The 10,009-nt window shown below is 40.3% G+C and overlaps 1 pseudogene across 1 annotated transcript; it reads right to left on the reverse strand.

The window, feature by feature from the left end:
• Positions 1 to 7,853: 7,853 nt before the first annotated feature.
• Positions 7,854 to 9,034, reverse strand: LOC311599727 (uncharacterized protein C11orf98 homolog; annotated as a pseudogene). The gene has a single exon. The product of its transcript is annotated as an uncharacterized protein C11orf98 homolog (transcript).
• Positions 9,035 to 10,009: the final 975 nt, after the last annotated feature.

A 10,009-nucleotide genomic window follows, 5' to 3' on the forward strand; every position in this document is an offset into this window, starting at 1 on the left:
TTTGGTTGTACAAAGTATATGAGGAGTTTAGCATTATACAATGCCTTTTTCTTCTACAGTATCCACATAAAGTTTTATTTAAAGTTTTTTTACACCTCTTAAAAACAATTTACTTCAGTAGTAGCCCATGCCTTTGATCCCAGCACCCAGGAGACAGAGGCAGGTGATATCTGAGTTTGCGCCAGCCTAGTCTACACACTGAGCTCCAGGACAGCCAAGTATACACAGAGAAACCCTGTCTTGAAAAACTAAGAAAAAGAAGTTTACTTTAAAACAATTTTAACATTTTAGTGCATTTAAAAACACAATATGAATTTTGTCTTTCATAGAATTTTCATATACCTTTCACTTGGCTTCCCCTAACATTCATGCCTTGCAGACCATGGTGATACCTAAGAAACTAGCATAGGTATAATTGTGCTTAATAAAGCTTGGAGTTTATGCAGATTCCATCAATTTCCTCACTAATGTTCTTACTCTGCTTCTGAATTCATTTTAAGGTACTCTATCCCATTTCTCATATAATGTTACATTAAGTCTCTGTGGTCTGTTTTTTGTTTTTTAAATTTTCTTGGTTCCTCATGACATTGTCATTTATCCACCATTTGGTACTGTCTCATAACTGTATGGTTCTGATGATTTTTTCCAGCCATAGAATGATCTTATGTTATCATCAGAATGGTAAGGCATGGTGCCAGCATGATTCATTTCTACTCAGATTAACTTCAGTCATTCAGTTACGGCATCACACAGGATTCTCTGCTGTAGTTACTGGGTTTCCCTTTCTTTACCGTTCATACATTACCATGGAAGGAAGGATGGCACACTATTTATGGACATGTTTCAAGGTCAACACAGTATTGAAAGGTATTTAGGGAGCGAGATCTTGTGATTACACAATAAGCTCATTTCTTTTTCAAGGCAATTCACCACATTTCACCTCCATCTGTGCCCACAGCAACTACTCGTGTGATATTCTAACCCTGACTTACTATTTTATCATGCTTTCTAATTTCTTGTTTAGAACTCATTTATATGGAAGCTTTGTACTTATAGATATTTATTCAAGTTACTCAAATGAGTCCAGGCTTTGGCATAGGGAAAGTTGCATTTGTATATATGTGCTCCTATTTTTGGGTGCCCTAGTCTTGGCTTTCTGAATATAAACAAGTAGGGCATATACTTTCATACATAACCCCATTTATAATTATTTCTGTATCTCCATATGCAGTAAAATAGCCTCTGCTTATGTGCATCACCAGGTCTAATCTATGAGCTAAAGAAGATTTTTTTCATTCTTATTTGTAAATTTTTTTCTTTGACTGTGAAATATGTAAGTTAACCAAACTTAACCGAATTTCTTCTATTCCCAGCACTCTAAGAACAGGTCATCATGAGCAATCCTTTCCTAAAACTATATGGTTCTATATGCATATATACGTTAACATACCTGAAAATCTATAGGTGAATGGCTGCTTTAGATCTTTTCTAAGTGAAAATGTGTTCAAACATAGGCCATGCAATATGGTTCTTTACAGAGTTTCTGCTTTTGTGCGTCCAGAGCAGGAGCCTGAGGTTCCTGAATGGAAGAGAGGATGTTGCCTGAAGCTTGTGTATACTTGGCAAAAATCAGCCATGGGCAGATGGACAACCTACGGACTACAAGGCACATGTGTGCTGCTGCATAAGCACCTGAAGTCTTCTGTCTTACTCGCTCCAATTGGGATATGAGTTACAATGCACTGCCTTTTTGAAATGTATTATTTTGAAATGAGATTAGCATAATGGACTGGATTTTACATCCTTTCATTTTGAGGACCGTTTTGCAGGCTTAGGAACTAAGAAGAAAGGGCAAAAAGGAAAAAAAAAAGGGGGGGCTAATACGGAATGGTACTGTGCCATCAGGGAGGATTCTCAGAACACCCTCCCATGCAAGGATGATCATTTTCTTACAGGTCTTAGAGAAATAGGGGCGAGGGAAGAGAAGGCTAGGCAAGCATGAAGAAGCAGAGATTTAAAGTCGTAACACCAGTGAGTCTCTGCTTGTGAGAAAGCTGGTGACAATGTTCGGTGGTGGCCACTGATTTGCCTGTGGGAAAGCAATATGAGGAAGTACACTTGCAAAACAAATATAAACCTCTATTAATCTATTTCATTATGCTTAAAATAAGCAAACATGGAAGCTGACCTTTAAGCACAGTCCTGGAATCTCTACTCGTCCCTAGCACCCAGGTGTCCTGCATGATAAAGAAGAAGCACACTGAACATGCCACCTTCTTTTGCACAGGACAGTCATTTTTTTTTCTTGTTACATCTAAATGTCTTGAGATTGAGACAGAGACAGAGCTGTAAGAGCTGCTTTTACAGAGGACCAGATTTCAATTCTCAGCTCCCACATCAAGTAGCTCAAAATCACCTACAACTCCAGCTCCAAGGAATTACATACTCTAGTTTGGCCCCTACAGACACCCACTTAACATAAACACATGAACATAAATAAGATAAATCTTTTCAAAAATTATAAATGCCTTTTGGTTGTATTAGGCCATTACAAAAATTTGCCATTCTCCCACAATGAGTTTAACATATAATTAATGCTTAGTAATTAGTAGATAAACATTTTATTCATTTACTCTAAAATTCATTCCATTAGATAATGAGGAGATTGGTTTTTTTGTCCTTCAGGAATCACCTCTGTATAATCTGGCTCTTACCCTTAAGAACGGCTCTCTAAATGAAGAAGGGAGTCTCCTCATTTAATTTGATACACCAAGTCATCATCAAAATGTTTATTTCCTGATCTTCCCACACACAAGGTGAATAAAGGTTAATAGCAATGAAAATGGAAAATAATTAAGGATGAATATGTATATAATAAAAATGGAAAACAAGTCAGAATAAATAAAGTTTATTGTGACTATTAGGTTGCGATGTCTTAATTCTCCAGTCATAAAGTGTATTTTTTTATTTCTTCACTCGTTGGAGGGACAGAGGAGTTGCAATGTACAATGAAGCGCTTGCCTATGCAAGTAAGGAATAATGCAAGAAGAATGGAAAGGGTAAATACTTTTCCTGGAGTTCTAGAATCCTTAATCTTCACCAATGGATAGTGGAGCAAATAAGACTTCATTGTCATTTTTGTTACTTTTTGACTAGTTATCTCTCAACTCAAAAAAATCCAATGTAACAATGGCCCCGAGAAAAGCCATTCATTTCTCTTTGGGGTAAAGTAAGTCTAGAAACAGGTAGCCCAAGGTTTTGGAGGCACACTCAGAAGTACTCCGAGGGACAGAATTGTGTCTTGCACTTGGTTGTGTCTCCAGGTTTGGCGTCTGTGCCCTTGTTCTCCATGTGGTCGCTGCTCCTGCTCCAGCTGAGATTCATTCAAATCAGCAGGGGAGCAAAAGGCAGCAAAAGGAACCGGTAGTCCTCTGGGAAAACAGTTCTAGAAATCCCAAACAACATTTTCAACCTGTTTTTTTAGTCACACTCTTCACCTGGCAGCTCCTTTGGATCTTTCAATCTATAAACACTGGAGTCATTTTTCTATGAATTCCAGTTACAGGTGATTGTGGGGCTTAAATCCATTGTGCCTCAGAAGGTTGAATACTTTGTACTGGGGCAGGGGGGGAAGGTGCGCAGAAGCAAACTCTCTGCCAACATTTCTCACGCTTCGAGTTTCTAACAGGTTGAGCCTCTAAGGTAGAGCTCATTTGCCTGACCAGTCTCTGGAGTTGTTAGCTTTAACCTCTGCCTTGATCAGCAGGAAGTAATTGTTGGTGAAGACATTCTGTACCTTCCTATGAAGTGTTCCTAGAGAGAGCCTGCCCCCTATCCAGGAGCAGGGGATTGCTAAAGCAAGGCCAGGAGGGCTAAAAGGACAGGTCTTGCAGGGCTTCTTATCCATTCAGCCTTCCTTCTGCATGTCTTTATTTCTTGTGCAAAACTTTGATCAGGTTTTTTGATTTTTGGTTTTTTTTTTTTTGGTTTGTTTGTTTTTGTCATTAGTTCTAGCCTTTCCCCAATCCTTAGATGGAGGGAGAAATGCATCATACCTTTCTATTTCTACACTGAAACACATTAATATAGCCCTGAAATATAATTAAAAACTGGATACAGTTCATCTCACACAAGGATAACATAATCCAGCCTTTAAGGAGCTTTTAAAGCCACTCCCCCCAAAGAATTGTTTGTATGTTTTGTCTACGAAGTTTCTTTAATCTAATTAATCCCGGGGAAAAAAAAGCTTCTCGTATAGAAACTGAACATAGTAATGTGAATTAGTTTTCCATAAAATACTAAGCATATATATTAGCAAAATAGATGTGAGATTGTCCAAACTACTCTCAACAGAAAGCATGTCTTTTGTTTCCTTGTCTCCTGGAAGACTAGCTCTAGCCAATGTGTACATTGCACCTTTGATTAGCCAGGCCCTCCTCTAGGAACTGGAGACTGTGGTGGAGGAGATATGGGATTTTATAATCCTGCAGGAGGGCACTGCCTAAATAAGTAATTAACTGTGGTTGTAATTAATTAGAAAAGACGCATGTGGGGTACAAAGAGAACACATGAAAATGCATAACAATGTCAAAGATTTTGGAAGGAAAAATTTCTTAGAAAAACACCCTTATATTTGTGACAGGGATATGTTCCTTGTTGTGAGTTCGTGTAGATGTTATGCTTAAGCTAAAGTAACTATATAAAAAGTGAATAAAGCTTTTATGGTATTCGCAGTAGTGAAAAAACTTATGACAACTTTCTTTGCTCAGTTTATTTCAATCAACATTTCCTTATGCCTTTGCTTATAAGAGAAAAACATTGAAAGTTAAAAACTAGATTTTCTATTACAGAAAGAAGAAAAATTTGCTATGAACTTTCCCCTTCTGAAACAGTAATGGCAGCATACTCAAATGTGCTATTTTCTTGCTGATAGACCCAATGCTATCTTGCTCAGGAAGTCTCTGTACAATAGTTCTTATTGTGGGAGTCAAAAAAGAAAAACTTATTTCTATTTCAATCCATTTGTCCACAATTTTCGGGAATTTCTTGTTTTTTATAGCTGAGTAGTACTCCATAGTGTAAATGTAGCACAGTTTCTTTATCCAATCTTCTACTGAGGGACACTTAGGCTGTTTCCAGGTTCTGGCTATTATGAATAAGGCTGCTATGAACATGGTTGAGCAAATGTTCTTGTTGTGTGTTGGAGCATCTTCTGGTTATATTCCAAGGAATGGAATAGCTGGATCTTGAGGAAGCCCTATTCCCAGTGTTCTGAGATAGCCCCAGATAGATTTCCAAAGTGGCTGTACTAGTTTTCATTCCCACCAGCAATGAAGGAGTGTTCCTCTTTTTCCACATCCTCGCCAGCATGCGGTGTCATTTGATTTTTTGATCTTAGCCATTCTGATAGGTGTAAAATTAACCCAGAAGCAGAAAGACTCAAATGTTGTATACTTACTTATATCTGGACACTAGCCTAAGGGGCATTTCCCATGAAAGTCTTCACTTACAATGAAAGTGGGAAAGAGGGGAGGACATCCTATTGGGACTCTCGGTGAGAGAAGTATAGGAGAATAGTGAAATAGATGCATCCAGAGGGTCCTAGAAACCTACAAGAAGGACATTATGACAGGCAGATTTGGGCCCAGGGGTTTTGTTCAAACTATGGCACCAGCTAAGGACATGTAGTAAACTTCGAACCCCGAACCAGATCTAATCAATGGATAGGACAGTCTCCACAGTTGAGTGGAGAGTGGGGACTGACTTTCATACGAATTCAGGTACACCATATTTGACCACATCCTCTTGAAGGGGAGACCTGGTGGCCCTCAGAGGAAGGACAGCAGGCCACCAAGAAGAGACTTGATACCCTATGAGCATATACAGGGGGAGGAGTCCCCCCAGTCACAGTCATAGGGGAGGGGAGTATGGGGTAAGCGGGAAGGAAGGAGGAATGGGAGGATACAAGGGATGGGATAACAATTGAGATGTAATATGAATTAATTAATTAAAAAAAGATATTTAAGAAAAAGAAAAACTACCAGAAGAATTGCCAATTTGATAAACATTTTTTATCAAGCAGCACCCAAACTCATAAACTCAATGTTTAGCTTGTTTGTGTGTAAGCATGAATGTGACGTGCTTGCATCCATGAATCCACTAGTGTCACTGTGCATATGTGGCGGTCAGAGAACAACTTGTTAGAATTGGTTCTTTCTACTCCAGGTAGATTCCAGGGATTGACTTTGGGTCCTTAGACATACCAGCAAGTGCCCTTATCCACTGCGCATCATAACCCCATAATCAACCTCATAAACCCAATTCCTAAGTAGAATAATACAATGGTTTCTTTAATTTCATTTTATTTATTTACATGTTAATGTTTGCTTGTATACATGTCTGTGGACCATGTGTGTGTCTGGTGCCCACAGAGACCAGTAGAGTGTGTCAGATCTGCAACTATTGTAACAGATGGTTGTGGGTCCGCCCTGTGGGTGATGAGGACTGAGCTCCAGTCCTCCAAAAGAACACCCAGTGCTCTAATGCTCACTTTATCTCTCTAGCTTTCACAACGATTAAAAATACTTTATTTAATAATCATATGGGCATATAATGTGTTTGGATCAAATGCAGCCTTCAATATCTTGTGTGTCTTTTCCTGGAAACGTGACCAGATGACACAGGAATGAGGAAATGACAGACACTGAGGAAAGAACAAACACACATACGGGAAAGCTGGGATTGGACGTTATGATCTCCTTCAGAGTCTCCTTCTATGCAACCCGGAAACTCAGAGTGTATATTACGTGCAGCATAAGGAGGAGGTGTTAGCTAGCATTGATGGGAGACCTCCATAGAGGAATAGTCTTAGCTGTAAACATTGGAGGAAGAAGCAGAGACGGATTTTTTTTCATGCACTGACAGCTTCCTTACACAGTAGTGGAAGGCTCTGCTATCTGAGTCACTGGACGTTTTCGTATGACCATAGCCCTGTCAACAATACACGCTCACTCAAGAATTCCTCTGCTCCTCACACCAAGCTCTATTCTTCCCTCCTCTCTCATTCCTATAGCCCATCACTTCCTTCCCTCCCCTCCAGCTTGATGATCTCTCTCTCTCTCTTCCTCCCTCCCTCCCTCTGTCTCACTCTCCCTCCCCACCCCCTCCTCTCTCTCTCTCTCTCTCTCTCTCTCTCTCTCTCTCTCTCATGGAATATGGGAGTGGAGTGGTAAAGGGGATCGCACCTGTAGCTTCCTCCTCTAGGAAGTTAACAGCCTGGGACTGCTTGCCTACAGAGTCCTCCTTCCAATACTAGCTACCACTTCTTTTTCTGTGTATACTAAATGTGCTGCGATTTGAGGTTCTTGTGCAGTTGGGTTGATATGTTCCATCAGACACAACATATCCCTTTTCACACCAGCTTTTCTTTATACATGTCTGTGCTTTCTTCCTTCCCTTGCCAACCAAGTCCAGGCAAGTCCCAGGCACACTGGATACAGCAAAGGTGGGGCACTATTCTCACTGGGGGCAATGTGTGCAGCGGATACCATGCCCCTTCCTGGTGTCTTCACGTCTGTCCAGACTCCAGAGGAGACCCAGTACTGTCACTGTCCTGAGCCTGTATTATTTCTAACTCTCATTTCTCATCAAATACTAGATTTTTTGTAGCAGATGGAGACGATTACAGAAAGTTACAACTTCTCAAAATACAGAGAACAACTGACCATTGGGTGCCCATCCCTAACATGTAAGTCCACAATACAACCCTTATACCTAAAGGCTTAAGGACCATCGCTGCAAAGGTGTGTGGAAAGAGTGCAAGACCAGAGGATTAGTACAACTGCTGTGGGATAGAATGTTTCCGTATAAGATCGACAAGCTGCATCCATGAAATATCAACAATATGATTAATTCTAAACAAAGCCTACATAATGAGCACACCATGTCTGAAAAATCTACAGATGAATAATGGTTTTTGAGAGCAGGAGAATCAGTTGTCTCCAGAAAAAGACACCTGGTAGGTTATTCGATCCCAAGAGTCATGATAATTGTTGATAAGAAAAACAAAGACCTAAAAAAATACCTTCTAGCAACTGTCAAAGGAGATTGCTTTTATTTATTGTTCCTAGGCTATTTCTTGTAGGTCAGCCATAAAGGTAGGCATCTTGAAGCAGAGAAGCTGAGCTGACCACCCTAAGACCCTCTTGAGGTGAGGTTTCTTACCATTCCCTTCTGGAGAGAGAACCCTAAGACTCACAAGACCTTTAGTGGTTGTTCAAGAGAGCCTCTTCCCAAGTTTTTTTTTTCTTTTCTTTCCGGTTTTTTGTTTGTTTGTTTTTGTTTTTGTTTAAACACCAGAGCTTTCTTACAAAAAAAGTTGACTCCTCGGGTGGGTCCTCTCCAGTCTTTCTCTGTGCCCTCCCAATATATACCTCCGGGAGAGGGCAGAGGAACATTAAAGAAGCGGTGTCTGGGAGAATGAAATATGGCAATATTTTCTCCAAAGTTCTCCAAATCCTTCTGGCTGCTGCTGAGAATCTTCTGGGAGAAGACGTAGGAACTTTAGCTCTCATCTCCAAGATCCTCCATGTCTGCATCCTGGGGTGGGGGTGGGGGCTTTTGTCTTCTTTTGTTGTGGCTTGGGCTGTGGCTCACTAGTCCTGATTGACTTCGAAGGGCTTCCACTTCCATGGCTGCTTTTTCTTTCTGGGCAAGGCAGATCTGCAGCAGGAGTTTCCTGAGCTTCTTCCCAGAGAGCAGGATGTTGGCCCGTGCACTGGATGCACGCTTGCTTCTTGGTGCCTGGAAGTCAACCGTTGGTCTTTTATGGCCCCCTTCCCCCCCCCCCCCCCCCCCCGACAACCTGGCGCTTCAGTTGCTAATCCTTGCTCAGCACCCTCCTGCTGGCGCTTGAACAATTTCTTATTCAGTTCCGTCCGGGAATGATTGATCTTTCCTCCTGGAGGTGCCCTAGCTGCACTAGGAGACTTACTCTCAAAGCCGCCTTTCCGCAAGTTTTCAATCATCACTGAGTAAGAGGTAAAAACTTACTGGCGATGCCGATAGTTACCCCGGTACCTATGAATCATTTGTACTTTATGAGTCATCTCAATATAATCAGTGGTTCACTATCACATGGATGGAATAGGTGGGTTTTGTTGTTGTTTTCTTTTTTTCTTTTGGTGTGTAGCCTCTTTATGTAGGATAAAAAGAAAATTTTACTTCTATTTGTTGTTTTAAGATCATCCAAATTTCAGTGCTCATAAGTTATACTTTGCTTTTCGACTCACTTTTCTGCTCATGACATTTCTGTCATGACCACTATATGCTCATGACATTTCTGTCCTAACGTAGCCAAATCAGTCCCCATGTAGGTCAGAAAAATATCAATACAATAACAAGCTACAAAAACAGATCCTTTTGTGATAAATTATCAGTGTTCTACCAGAGCTGCCATAAAATAGCTTTTGGTGAGCTTAGATTATTTTAGAAAGAAAGACAAGGGACATAAATACTGAATTAGTAATGAGCAGTTTCCACAAAGTTTAACCTGGCAGTAAGAATTTCTAAGTTCTGGTGTTACCATATAATTTTAATGTTAGAGCATTTACTTTCATAATGGAGGTATGACTTATTTTTAAAAGCCTAAAACTTGTCAAGCAATGACATCTTCCTGGATCTGTGCATGGCATTTCTCATTTGTCACCTCATTTAATCTTTAGACCATGCCTGACATAGATGCCATCATTACTGGCATTTCACTGGTTAATAACAGGATGTGACCGAGCCTTCATTTGATGGGCAGGGACGGCTTCTTTCAAGTTGCAGTCATCAGGCCTACTATACATTTAAGAATAAAATCTAAGTTCAAGTGAGAAGAAACTGTAAGGAAAGGACTTTCTCCTTGGGGTCTTATTTTTTTTCACATAGAAAGAGAAGCTTTTCCCAACAGACTTCCATTTAACCTTGCATCAGCCAGAACTGGGTCATGCGTAGCACTAATTGCAAG

This window comes from Acomys minous (assembly GCF_964271855.1).
Source record: "Acomys minous genome assembly, chromosome: 6".
Lineage (NCBI taxonomy): Eukaryota > Metazoa > Chordata > Mammalia > Rodentia > Muridae > Acomys > Acomys minous.